This window comes from Somniosus microcephalus, chromosome 4 (assembly GCF_052327205.1).
Source record: "Somniosus microcephalus isolate GS21.2 chromosome 4, FLI_Smic_1.0, whole genome shotgun sequence".
In the NCBI taxonomy this organism is placed as follows: Eukaryota; Metazoa; Chordata; class Chondrichthyes; order Squaliformes; family Somniosidae; genus Somniosus; species Somniosus microcephalus.
In genome coordinates, this window is record NC_140990.1 from 78,202,250 (window position 1) to 78,214,854 (window position 12,605).

A 12,605-nucleotide genomic window follows, 5' to 3' on the forward strand; every position below is an offset into this window, starting at 1 on the left:
TTACCCCGCGGGGACAGGCCCGTCCGCCCGGGTCAGCGGGGTCACTGGCCACCATCTTGGTACAGGGACATGGTGCGATACAGTTCACGCGCGGCCATATTTGTAGAGGAACAATGAGTGGGCGGGGCTTCAGTGAACAGGAGAGACAATCATTGACTCATTGATTTTATTCTCACTCTGCACACAGCGGGTGGAAAACTGAACCCAACCAGAGTAGAGGGAGGGGAAAACTGGGAGTGGAGGAAAGAAATGTTGGAGATGGTGCGATGGGTTTGGATTTCAAGAGGACATAGACAGGCTGGTGGAATGGGCGGACAACGCATGGCAGATAAAATTTAATGCAGAAAAATGTGAAGTGATACATTTTGGTAGGAAGAACGAGGAGAGGCAATATAAACTAAAGGGTACAATTCTAAAGTGGGTGCATGAACAGAGAGACCTGGGGGTATGTGTGCACAAATCATTGAAGGTGGCAGGGCAGGTTGAGAAAGCGGTAAAAAAAGCATACAGGACACTGGGCTTTATAAATAGAGGCATAGAGTCCAAAAGCAAGCAAGTTATGATGAACCTTTATAAACATATAAGAAACATAGAAGGTAGGAGCAGGAGTAGGCCCTCGAGCCTGCTCCGCCATTTAACGAGATCATGGCTGATCATCCAAATTCAGTACCCTGTCCCTGCTTTCTCCCATATCCCTTGATTCCTTTAGCCTTAAGAAATATATCCAACTCCTTGAATATATTTAATGAACTGGCCTCCACTGCCTTCTGTGGTGCAGAATTCCACAGGTTCACCACGCTCTGGGTGCAGAAATTCCTCCTCATTTCTGTCCTAAATGGCTTACCCATGATCTTTAGACTGTGACCCCTGATTCTGGACTCCCCCGCCATCGGGAACATCCTTCCTGCATCTAGTTTGTCTAGTCCTGTTAGAATTTTAAAGTTTCAATGAGATCCCCTCTCATTCTTCTAAACTCCAGCGAGTATAAGCGCAATCGACCCAATCTCTCCTCATAGATCATTCCTGCCATCCCAGGTATCAGTCTGGTGAATCTTCGCTGCACTCCCTCCATGGCAAGCACATCCTTCCTCAGATAAGGCGACCAAAACAGCACACAATACTCAAGGTGTGATCTCACCAAGGCCCTGTACAATTGCAGCAAGACATCCTTGCTCCTGCACTCAAACCCTCTCGCTACGAAGGCCAACATACCATTTGCCTTCTTAACCGCCTGCTGCAACTGCATGCTTACCTTCAGCGACTGATGCACAAGGACACCCAGGTCTCGTTGCACTTCCCCTTCTCCCAATCTATTGCTGTTCAGATAATAATCTGCCTTCCTGTTTTTGCCACCAAAGTGGATAACATCGCATTTATCCACATTATACTGCATCTGCCCAATCACCCAACCTGTCCAAATCATACTGGAGTTTCTCTGCATCCTCCTCACAGCACACACGCCCACCCAGCTTTGTGTCGTCTGCAAACTTGAAGATATTACATGTAGTTCCCTCATCTAGATCATTAATATATATTGTGAACAGCTGGGGTCCTAGTACCGATCCCTGCAGTACCCCACTAGTCACTGCCTGCCACTCGGAAAAAGACTTGTTTATTCCAACTCTTTGCTTCCTGTCTGCCAACCAGTTCTCTATCCAAGTCAGTACCTTACCCCCAATCCCATGTGCTTTAACTTTACACGCTAATCTCTTATGAGGGACCTTATCGAAAACTTTCTGAAAGTCCAAATACACCACATCCACTGGTTCTCACTTATCTATTGTACCAGTTACATCCTCAAAAAATTTCACTGGATTAGTCAAGCACGATTTACCTTTTGCTAATCCATGTTGACTTTGTCCGATCTTGTCACTGTTTCCCAAGTGCTCTGCTATTACATCTTTTATAATGGATTCTAACATTTTCCCCACTACCGATGTCAGGCTTACCGGTCTATAATTCCCTGTTTTCTTCCTACCACCTTTTTTGTATTGTGGGGTAACATTAGCTACCCTCCAATCCATGGGAACTGTTCCAGAGTCTATAGAATTTTGGAAGTTGACCAGCAATGCATCCACTATTTCCAGGGCCACTTCCTTAGGTACCCTAGGATGTAGATTATCAGGCCCTGGGGATTTGTCGGCCTTCAATCCCATCAATTTCCCTAACACCATTTCCCTACAAATACTGATTTTTAAAAACCGGCGCCAAAGGCAGAGGCCCGACCAGTTCGGGGGAGGAGCAGCAGCGGAGGAGGTGAGGAGCCCGGTTTAAAAACCGGCGCCAAAGGCAGAGGCCCGACCAGTTCGGGGGAGGAGCAGCAGCGGAGGAGGTGAGGAGCCCGGTTTAAAAACCGGCGCCAAAGGCAGAGGCCCGACCAGTTCGGGGGAGGAGCAGCAGCCCAGGAGCGGAGCGGAGCGGAGAGGCAGCAGTCGGCGAGACTCGGGGCCATTTAAAAAACAGCTGAGGCGGAAGTTCAGCTCTTGAGCTTTTTTCAGAAGCGGACCTGGTGGGAAGCACCCAGGTGAAAGGTATTTAAGGAGGGTGGTGGCTTAAACCCGAGTTCCTACAGAGTAGGAACCCCCACCGCCCCCCTCCTCTAACCTAGTAGTCTTTTAGCAGCTGTCTAAAAACAGAGGTCACAAATTTTTTGGTCTCAGTTTCTTTTCAGCAGGGCAGGAACCGGGAGGAGCGGGAAGTCGGCGTAGGACCAAGGGGACAAGACCGGGAAGTCAGTGAAAGACCAGGGAGGTAAGACTAACTGGTAAGTACTTTCCTCAAACCTTCCTAGAAAGTAAAACCAAAACTAGTGGGATTTGGTTAGTTTAAAAAGGAATAAGAGGAGTACAGTATACATTGGTCTAAGTAAGCTTCGGGAAAACAAAAGTCGATAAATAAACTAAAACTAGAAAATTAAAAAGTAATATAAGGGTTAAGTCATGGCAGTAGAGCTCGGACCTGTGTCATGCTCCTCCTGTAACATGTGGGAAATCAGGGACGCTTCCTGTGTCCCTGACGACTATGTGTGCGGGAAGTGTGTCCAGCTGCAGCTCATGTGGGACCGCATGACGGCCCTTGAGCTGCAGATGGACTCACTTTGGAGCATCCACGATTCTGAGAGGGGTGTGGATAGCACATTTAGTGAGTTGGTCACACCGCAGGTTAAGGCCAGCGTAGACAGTACATGGGTGACCAAAAGGCAGAGCAAGGGCAGGAAGGTAGTGCAGAAATCCCCTGGGGTTGTCTCCCTTAGCAACAGGTTCACCGTCTTAGGTACTGTTGTCGGGGGGGGTGACGCATCGGGGGAAGGCACCAGCAGCCAGGCTCATGGCACCATGACTGGCTCTGTTGCAAAGAAGGGAGGGAAAAAGAGTGGCAGGGCTATAGTAATAGGGGATTCGATTGTAAGGGGAATAGATAGGGGTTTCTGTGGTCGCGACCGAGACTCCAGGATGGTATGTTGCCTCCCTGGTGCAAGGGTCAAGGATGTCTCGGCGCGGGTGCAGAACATTCTGGAGGGGGAGGGGGAACAGCCAGTTGTCGTGATACATGTTGGTACCAACGACGTAGCTAAAAAAAGGGAAGAGGTCCTACAAGTAGAATTTAGGGAGTTAGGAGCCAAGCTAAAAAGTAGGACCTCGAAGGTAGTAATCTCTGGATTACTACCAGTGCCACGTGCTAGTAAGAGTACAGAGAACAGGATAGTTAGGCTAAATACGTGGCTTGAGCAGTGGTGTAAGAGGGAGGGTTTTAAATTTTTGAGGCATTGGAACCAGTTTTGTGGTAGGTGTGACCTATACAAAAGGGACGGTCTACACCTGTGCAGAGATGGAACTGATGTTCTCGGGGTAATTTTTGATAAAGCAGTTCGGGAGCATTTAAACTAGTATGGCAGGGGGCTAGAAACCTATGTAGTGAAATAGAGGAAAGTGAAAGGCAGACAGAAATAAATGGTAAAAGGGTGAGGAACAAAAAACAAAGGGCCAAACTAATTCATAAAAAATGTGAGCATAAAAAAAGCCTGAGGGTTTTATACCTTAATGCGAGAAGCATCAGGAACAAGGTAGATGAATTAGCTGTGGAAATAGAGGTTAATAATTATGATCTAATTGGGATTACGGAAACATGGTTGCAGGGTGAGCAGGGCTGGGAGCTTAACATACAGGGGTATTCAGTATTTAGGAAGGATCGACAAAAAAGAAAGGGAGGAGGGGTAGCATTGCTAGTAAAAGAGGGGATAAATGCAATTGAAAAGAAGGATATTAACTCAGTTAATACAGAATCTATATGGGTGGAGCTAAGAAATAGCGAGGGGCGAAAAACATTAATAGGAGTGGTATATAGGCCTCCAAATAGTAAAATAGAGGTTAGGGAGGGCATCACGAGGGAAATTAGAGAAGCGTGCAATAAGAGCACAGCTGTCATCATAGGTGACTTTAACTTACATATAGATTGGACTAGCCTAATCAGTAAAAATAATGAGGAGGAGGAATTCCTTGAGTGTTTAAGGGATGGTTATCTGGATCAATATGTCGAGGAACCAACTCGGGAACAGGCTATATTGGACTGGGTACTGTGCAATGAGAAGGGACTAATCAGTAATCTTGTTGTACGGGGACCCTTGGGTCAGAGTGATCATAACATGATCGATTTCTCACTCGAAATGGAGAGCGAAGAAATTGACTCAGAGACTAAGGTCCTGAATTTAAACAAGGGGAATTATGATGCCATGAGACGGGAACTGAGTAGGTCTGATTGGACAACGTTCCTGGGAGGACTGGAGGTAGATAAACAATGGCAAACATTTAAAGATAGAATGACAAAATTGCAAAAATTGTTTATACCAATCTGGCATAAAAGGAAATCTAAAAAGGTGACTCAACCGTGGATAACAGGGGAAATTAGAGACAGCATAAAATCCAAAGATAGGGCGTATAAAATAGCCAAAAAAAGCGCCAGAGCGGAAGATTGGGAACAGTTTAAGATAGAGCAAAGGAGGGCAAAGGGCATGATCAAGAGGGGCAAAATAGCTTACGAAAACAAGCTGGCGGAAAATATAAAAACTAACTCCAAAAGCTTTTATAAATATATCAAAAGGAAAAGACTGGTGAAAACCAAAGTTGGTCCATTGCAGTCAGATACGGGGGAATATATAATGGGAAATAAGGAAATGGCAGATCAACTAAATGCATACTTTGGGTCAGTCTTTACGAAGGAAGACACAAAAAACCTCCCTGGGATATCGGGAAAAATAGGGACATTGGCAAAGGAGGAACTGACGCAAATCAATATCTCTAAGGATATGGTGTTAAGGAAGCTAAAGGGATTGAAGGTGGACAAATCCCCAGGGCCTGATAACATGCATCCTAGGGTACTGAAGGAGGTGGCCCTAGAGATAGCGGATGCACTAAGGATGATTTTTCAGAATTCATTAGACTCGGGAACAGTGCCGATGGATTGGAGGGTAGCTAACGTTACCCCACTATTCAAAAAGGGGGGTAGGGAAAAAGCAGGTAATTACAGACCTGTAAGCCTTACATCAGTTGTGGGCAAAATGCTGGAGTCCATCATTAAGGATGAAATAGCGGAGCACTTAGCAAATGGGGACAGGATAGGACAGAGTCAACATGGATTTACAAAGGGTAAATCGTGCTTGACTAATCTATTGGAATTTTTTGAGGGAGTAACTGGTAGAATAGATGGGGGAGAGCCAGTAGATGTGGTGTACCTGGACTTCCAAAAGGCCTTCGATAAGGTCCCACATAAAAGATTAGCATGGAAAATTGAGGCTCATGGGATAAAGGGGAAAGTTTTGGCGTGGATAGGGAACTGGCTGTCAGATAGAAAACAGAGAGTTGGAATAAACGGCTCATTTTCTGAATGGCAGGCAGTAACAAGTGGGGTACCACAGGGATCTGTCCTGGGCCCCCAGCTGTTCACAATTTACATTAATGACCTGGATCAGGGAGTCGGATGCAGCATTTCCAAATTTGCAGACGACACTAAACTAGGAGGGGGGGTGGGCTCAGAGGAAGAGACCAGGAAGCTCCAGAGCGATTTGGACAGACTGGGCGATTGGGCGGATAAATGGCAGATGCACTATAATGTGGACAAGTGCGAAGTTATCCACCTTGGGTGCAGGAACGGGAGGGCAAATTATTATTTAAATGGCAATAGATTGGGAGAGGGGGAAGTACAGAGAGACCTGGGTGTTCTTGTACACCAGTCACTGAAGGCGAGCATGCAGGTGCAGCAGGCGGTCAAGAAGGCAAACGGTATGCTGGCCTTCATAGCAAAAGGGTTAGAATACAGGAACAGGGATACCTTGCTGCAGCTGTACAGGGCACTGGTGAGACCACACCTCGAGTACTGTGTACAGTTTTGGTCGCCTCATCTGAGGAAGGATGTTCTTGCCATGGAGGGGGTGCAGCGGCGATTCACCAGGCTGATACCAGGAATGGCGGGAATGACCTATGAGGAGAGACTATGTAGTTTAGGGATGTACACACTGGAGTTTAGAAGATTGAGAGGGGACCTCATAGAAGTGTATAAAATTCTGACAGGTCTAGACAGACTGGATGCAGAAGGAATGTTTCCCTTGGCGGGTGAGAACAGAACTAGAGGACATAATTTAAGGATAAGGGCTAAACCATTTAGGACAGAGATGAGGGGGAATTTCTTCACTCAGAGAGTGGTGAACCTGTGGAACTCATTGCCACAGAGGGCAGTGTACGCCAGCTCATTAAATATATTTAAGAGGGAATTAGATATATTTCTACGGGCAAAAGGGGTTAAGGGTTACGGAGAGAAGGCGGGGACGGGATACTGAATTAAAGGATCAGCCATGATCTCATCGAATGGCGGAGCAGGCACGAAGGGCCGAATGGCCTACTCCTGCTCCTATCTTCTATGTATCTATGTATCTATGTATTCAGTTCCTCCCTCTCATTAGACCCTATGTTCCCCGACATCTCTGGGAGGTTATTTGTGTCCTCCATTGTGAAGACAGAACCAAAATATGTATTTAATTGGTTCGCCATTTCTTTGTTCTCCATTATAAATTCCCCTGATTCTGACTGCAAGGGACCTACGCTTGACTTCACCAATCTGTTTCTCTTCACATATCTATAGAAGCTTTTACAGTCAGTTTTTATGTTCCCTGAAAGCTTACTCTCATAATCTATTTCCCCCCTCTTAATTAATCCCTTTATCTTCCTTTGCTGAATTCTAAACTGCACCCAATCCTCAGGTTTACTGCTTTTTCTGGCCAATTTATATGTCCCCTTCTTGGATCTTATGCTATCCCTAATTTCCCTTGTTAGCCACGGTTGAGTCACCTTTTTTGTTTTATTTTTTTGCCAAACAGGGATGAACAAATTCTGTAGTTCATCCATGCGATCTTTAAATGTTTGCCATTGCCTATCCACTGTCAACCCTTTAAGTAACATTTCCCAATCCATCCGACCCAACTCACGCCTCATACCATTGTAGTTTCCTTTATTTAAATGAAGAATTCTATCATATTATGATCGCTCCGCCCCAAGGGGCCTCGCACAACAAGATTGCTAATTAATCCTTTCTCATTACATAATATCCAGTCTATGATGGCCTGATCGCTACTTGGTTCCTCAACATATTGGTCCAGGAAACCATCCCGTATACACTCCAGGAATTCTTCCTCCACAGTATTGTTACTAATTTGGTTAGCCCAATCTATATGTAGATTAAAGTCACCCATGATAACTGCTGTGCCCTTATTGCACGCATCTCTAATTTCCCATTTAATGCCATCCCCAACCTCAGCATTGCTGTTTGTGGGTCTGCATACAACTCCCACTAACGTTTTCTGCCCCTTGGTATTTCTCAGCTCTACCCATACAGATTCCACATCATTAGAGCTAATATCCTTCCTTACTATTGTGTTAATCTCCTCTTTAACCAGCAATGCTACCCCACCTCCTTTTCCTTTTTGCCTGTCTTTCCTGAATATTGAATACCCCTTGATGTTGAGTTCCCAGCCTTGGTCACCCTGGAGCCATGTTTCCGTAATCCCAATCATATCATATCCGTTTATATCTATTTGCACAGGTAATTCATCCACCTTATTACGAATGCTCCTCGCATTAAGACACAAAGCTGTCAGGCTTGTTTTTTTAACACTCTCAGACCTTTTAGAATAATTATTTACTGTGGCCATGTTTGATTTAAACCCTTGATTTCTCTGACTGCCACTTTTGCTTTTCTCCTTCCTGTCTTTTGCTTCTATCCTTGTTTCCCTTTCCTCTGTCTCCCTGCACAGGTTCCCAACCCCCTGCCATTTTAGTTTAAACCCTCCCCAACAGCACTAGCAAACACTCCCCCTAGGACATCGGTTCCGGTCCTGCCCAGGTGCAGACCGTCCAGTTTGTACTGGTCCCACCTCCCCCAGAACCGGTTCCAATGTCCCAGGAATTTGAATCCCTCCCCCTTGCACCATTCCTCTTGCCACGTATTCATCTGAAATATCCTTCTATTTCTACTCTGATTAGCACATGGCACTGGTAGCGATCCTGAGATTGGTACCTTTGAGGTCCTATTTTTTAATTTACCTCCTAACTCCCTATATTCAGCTTTTAGGACCTCATCCCGATTTGTACCTATATCGTTGGTACCTATATGCACCACAACAACTGGCTGTTCACCCTCCCCCTCCAGAATGCTCTGCAGCCGCTCCGAGACATCCTTGACCCTTGCACCAGGGAGGCAACATTCCATCCTGGAGTCTCGTTTGCGGCCGCAGAAACGCCTATCTATTCCCCTTACAATAGAATCCCCTATCACTATAGCTCTCCCACTCTTTTTCCTCCCATCCCGTGCAGCAGAACCACCCACAGTGCCAGGAATTTGGTTGCTGCTGCCTTCCCCCGATAAGCCATCCTCCCCAACAATATCCAAATTGGTATATCTGTTTGAGAGGGGGATGGCCACAGGGGTCCCCTGCACTACCTGATTCGGCCTTAACTGGAGTATTGTGCCCAATTCTGGGCACTGCACTTTATGAAGGATGTGAAGGCCTTAGAGAGGGTGCAGAAAAGATTTACAAGAATGATTCCAGGGATGAGGGACTTAAGTTATGTGGATAGACTGGAGAAACCTTAGAGCAGAGAAGGTTGAGATGAGATTTGATACAGGTGTTCAAAATCATGAGGGTTCTGGACAGAGTAGATAGAGAGAAACTGTTCCCATTGGCGGAAGGGTCGAGAACCAGAGGACACAGATTTAAGGTGATTGGCAGAAGAACCAAAGGCGACATGAGGAAAAACTTTTTTACGCAGCGAGTGGTTAGGATCTGGAATGCACTGCCTGAAAGGGTGGTGGAGGCAGATTCAATCACGGCTTTCAAAAGGGAATTGGATAAGTACCTGAAGTAAAGAAATTTGCAGGGTTACAGGGAAAGGCCGGGGAGTGGGACTAGCTGAAGTGATCTTGCAGAGAGCTGGCACGGGCTCGACGGGCCGAATAACCTCCTTCTGTGCTGTAACCATTCTGTGATTCTATAAAATATTAGAAAGTTTGTTCCACAGAAGCACGGGGTTTATCTGCTTTTATTGATGAATTAAAAAAGTCTCTATTAAAACCTGAGCCAGTGTGTTGTAGACAAAGAGCCTTGTGTCCAATAAGGGGAATAAAAGCCCACAGCCTCCCCTGGCCCCGGGCCCTGAACAAGAGACTGGAGAAACTCGCTGCCCTGCGGATCAGTCAATCAGCCGGCGCTAGTCCCGCCCCTCAGGCTCCCCGAATAGTTGGAGGACCTGCCGCCGGCTCGCTCCTCCAGCCCCGCTCGCTCCCTATTGGTCGGAAGCTCCCGTCAATCAGGCCGTGGGCCCAGGTCACGTGTCCCCGGGGAGATCACGTACTCCGTCCAACGTGACGCCGCTCGGTTCGGGGCCTCCAGGTTTTTCTATTTCTCTTTATTCTCTCCCGATCCACCCCGCCCCCCCCACCCCGCGCGATTCTCCACCCAATCGGAGCGGAGAAAACTCACTTTGCGTCACCGATCGCGACTCTGTAACCGACACCAAGACCTTTTCCCGGAATGCCCCGCGCCGACTCCGTCCAACAGGATCCAAGTGCGCAGGCGCAGCTCCGAGTGGGGGACGGGGATGGTCTCCTCTGGGCATGCGCGGTTATTACACTTGCTGACCGGTAGGGGTCGCTGTGCCGGACTCGGCCCAAACCGCCGATGCCCATGCGCGGACTGTCGGCTGTCAATCAACCATCAGCTGGAAGAGGTCGCTGGTGAGACCAGTGAAGAAAGACTTGCATTTATCACAGAATCACAGAAACCCCACAGTGCAGATAGAGGCCATTTCGGCCCATCGAGCCTGCACCGACACATATCCCACCCGATCCCCGTAACCCCACGTATTTAATCACCCTAACACTAAGGGTCAATTTTATCATAGCCAATCAACCTAACATAGAAAACATAGAAAACATAGAGATAGGAACAGGAGTAGGCCATTCGGCCCTTCGAGCCTGCTCCGCCATTCAATGAGATCATGGCTGATCTTCGTCTGAGATCATAGCTGATCTTACCAGTTCAGTACCCCGTCCCCGCCTTTTCTCCGTAACCCTTAATCCCCTTAGCCTTCAGAAATATATCCAATTCTCTCTTGAAAATATTTATTGAATTAGCCTTCACAGCCCTCTGTGGCAGGGAATTCCACAGGCTCACCACTCTTTGAGTGAAGAAATTCTTCCTCATCTCTGTTTTAAATGATTTGCCCGCTATTTTTAGACTGTGGCCCCTGGTTCTGTGCTCCCCGGCCATTGGAAACATTCTCTCTGAATTCAGCCTGTCCAGGCCTGCCATAATTTTATATGTTTCGATGAGATCCCCTCTCAATCTTCTAAACTCCAGTGAGTACAAGCCCAAACTATTTAATCTCTCTTCGTAGGTCATTCCCGCCATTCCAGGTATCAGCCTGGTGAATCGCCGTTGCACTCTTTCCATGGCAAGAACATCCTTCCGCAGATGGGGCGACCAAAACTGTACACAATACTCCAGATGCGGTCTCACCAGCACCTTGTACAGCTGTAGTAAGGTATCCCTATTCCTATACTCGAACCCCCTTGATATGAAGGCCAACATACCATTTGCCTTCTTAATCGCCTGTTGCACCTGCATGCTCTCCTTCAGTGACTGGTGCACAAGAACACCCAGGTCCCTCTGCACTTCCCCATCTCCCAATCTATTGCCATTTAGATAATAATCTACCCTCCTGTTTTTACCCCCAAAGTGGATAACCTCGCATTTATCCACATTATAGTGCATCTGCCACGTATCCGCCCATTCCCCCAACCTGTCCAAATCGCACTGTAGCCTCCTGACATCCTCATCAGAGCCCACCCCTCCTCCTAGTTTAGTGTCGTCAGCGAATTTGGAAATATTGCATCCAATTCCCTGATCCAGATCATTTATATATATTGTGAACAGCTGGGGTCCCAGGACAGATCCTTGCGGCACCCCGCTGGTCACTGCCTGCCACTCCGAAAACGAGCCGTTTATTCCAACTCTCTGTTTTCTATCCGCCAGCCAGTTCTCTATCCACGTTAATACTTTGCCCCCAATTCCATGAGCCTTAATTTTGCATGATAATCTTTTGTGTGGAACCTTATCGAAGGCTTTCTGGAAGTCAAGGTACACCACATCCACTGGCTCTCCCCCATCTATTTTACCAGTTACTTCCTCAAAAAATTCCAGCAGATTAGTCAAACACGATTTACCCTTTGTAAATCCATGTTGACTCTGTCCGATCCTTTCCCCATTTGTCAAGTGCTCCGCTATTTTATCCTTAATAATGGACTCTAGCATTTTGCCCACAACCGATGTAAGGCTTACTGGTCTATAATTCCCTGCTTTCTCTCTACCCCCCTTTTTAAATATTGGGGTAACATTAGCTACCCTCCAATCCACGGGTACTGTTCCCGAGTCAATGGAGTTCCGGAAGATGATCCTTAGAGCATCTGCTATCTCCAGGGCCACCTCCTTAAGTACCCTAGGATGTAGTTTATCAGGCCCCGGGGATTTGTCGGCCTTCAGTCCCCTCAACTTACCCAACACCATATCCCTAGAGATACTAATTTCTGTCAGCTCCTCCCTCTCATTAGTCCCTATGTTTGCCGATATTCCTGGGAGGTTATTTGTGTCCTCCTTTGTGAATACAGAACCAAAGTATGAGTTTAATTGGTCTGCCATTTCCTTATTCTCCATTATATATTCTCCCGAATCGGACTGCAAGGGACCGACTTGGGATTTTACCAGTCTTTTCCTCCTGATATACCGATAAAAGCTTTTGCAGTCTGTCTTTATGTTTGCTGCAAGTTTACTTTCGTATTCTATTTTCCCCTTCCTGATTAATCCCTTTGTCCTCTTTTGCTGTATCCTGTACTGCCCCCAATCTTCCGGTCTGGTGCTTTTTTTTGCCAGTTGATATGCCCTTTTTTTTTATTTTATGCTGTCCCTAATTTCCCTCGTTATCCACGGTTGAGTCACCTTTTTAGGTTTATTTTTATGCCAAACCGGTATAAACATGTTCTGGAATTCTTCCATTCTATCTTTG

General features: G+C 46.7%; 1 protein-coding gene across 1 annotated transcript in view; it reads right to left on the reverse strand.

The window, feature by feature from the left end:
- The window catches only part of LOC147119302 (uncharacterized), a 39,674-nt gene that overhangs the window by 18,284 nt on the left and 8,785 nt on the right, over window positions 1-12,605 (reverse strand). The window lies entirely within an intron of this gene.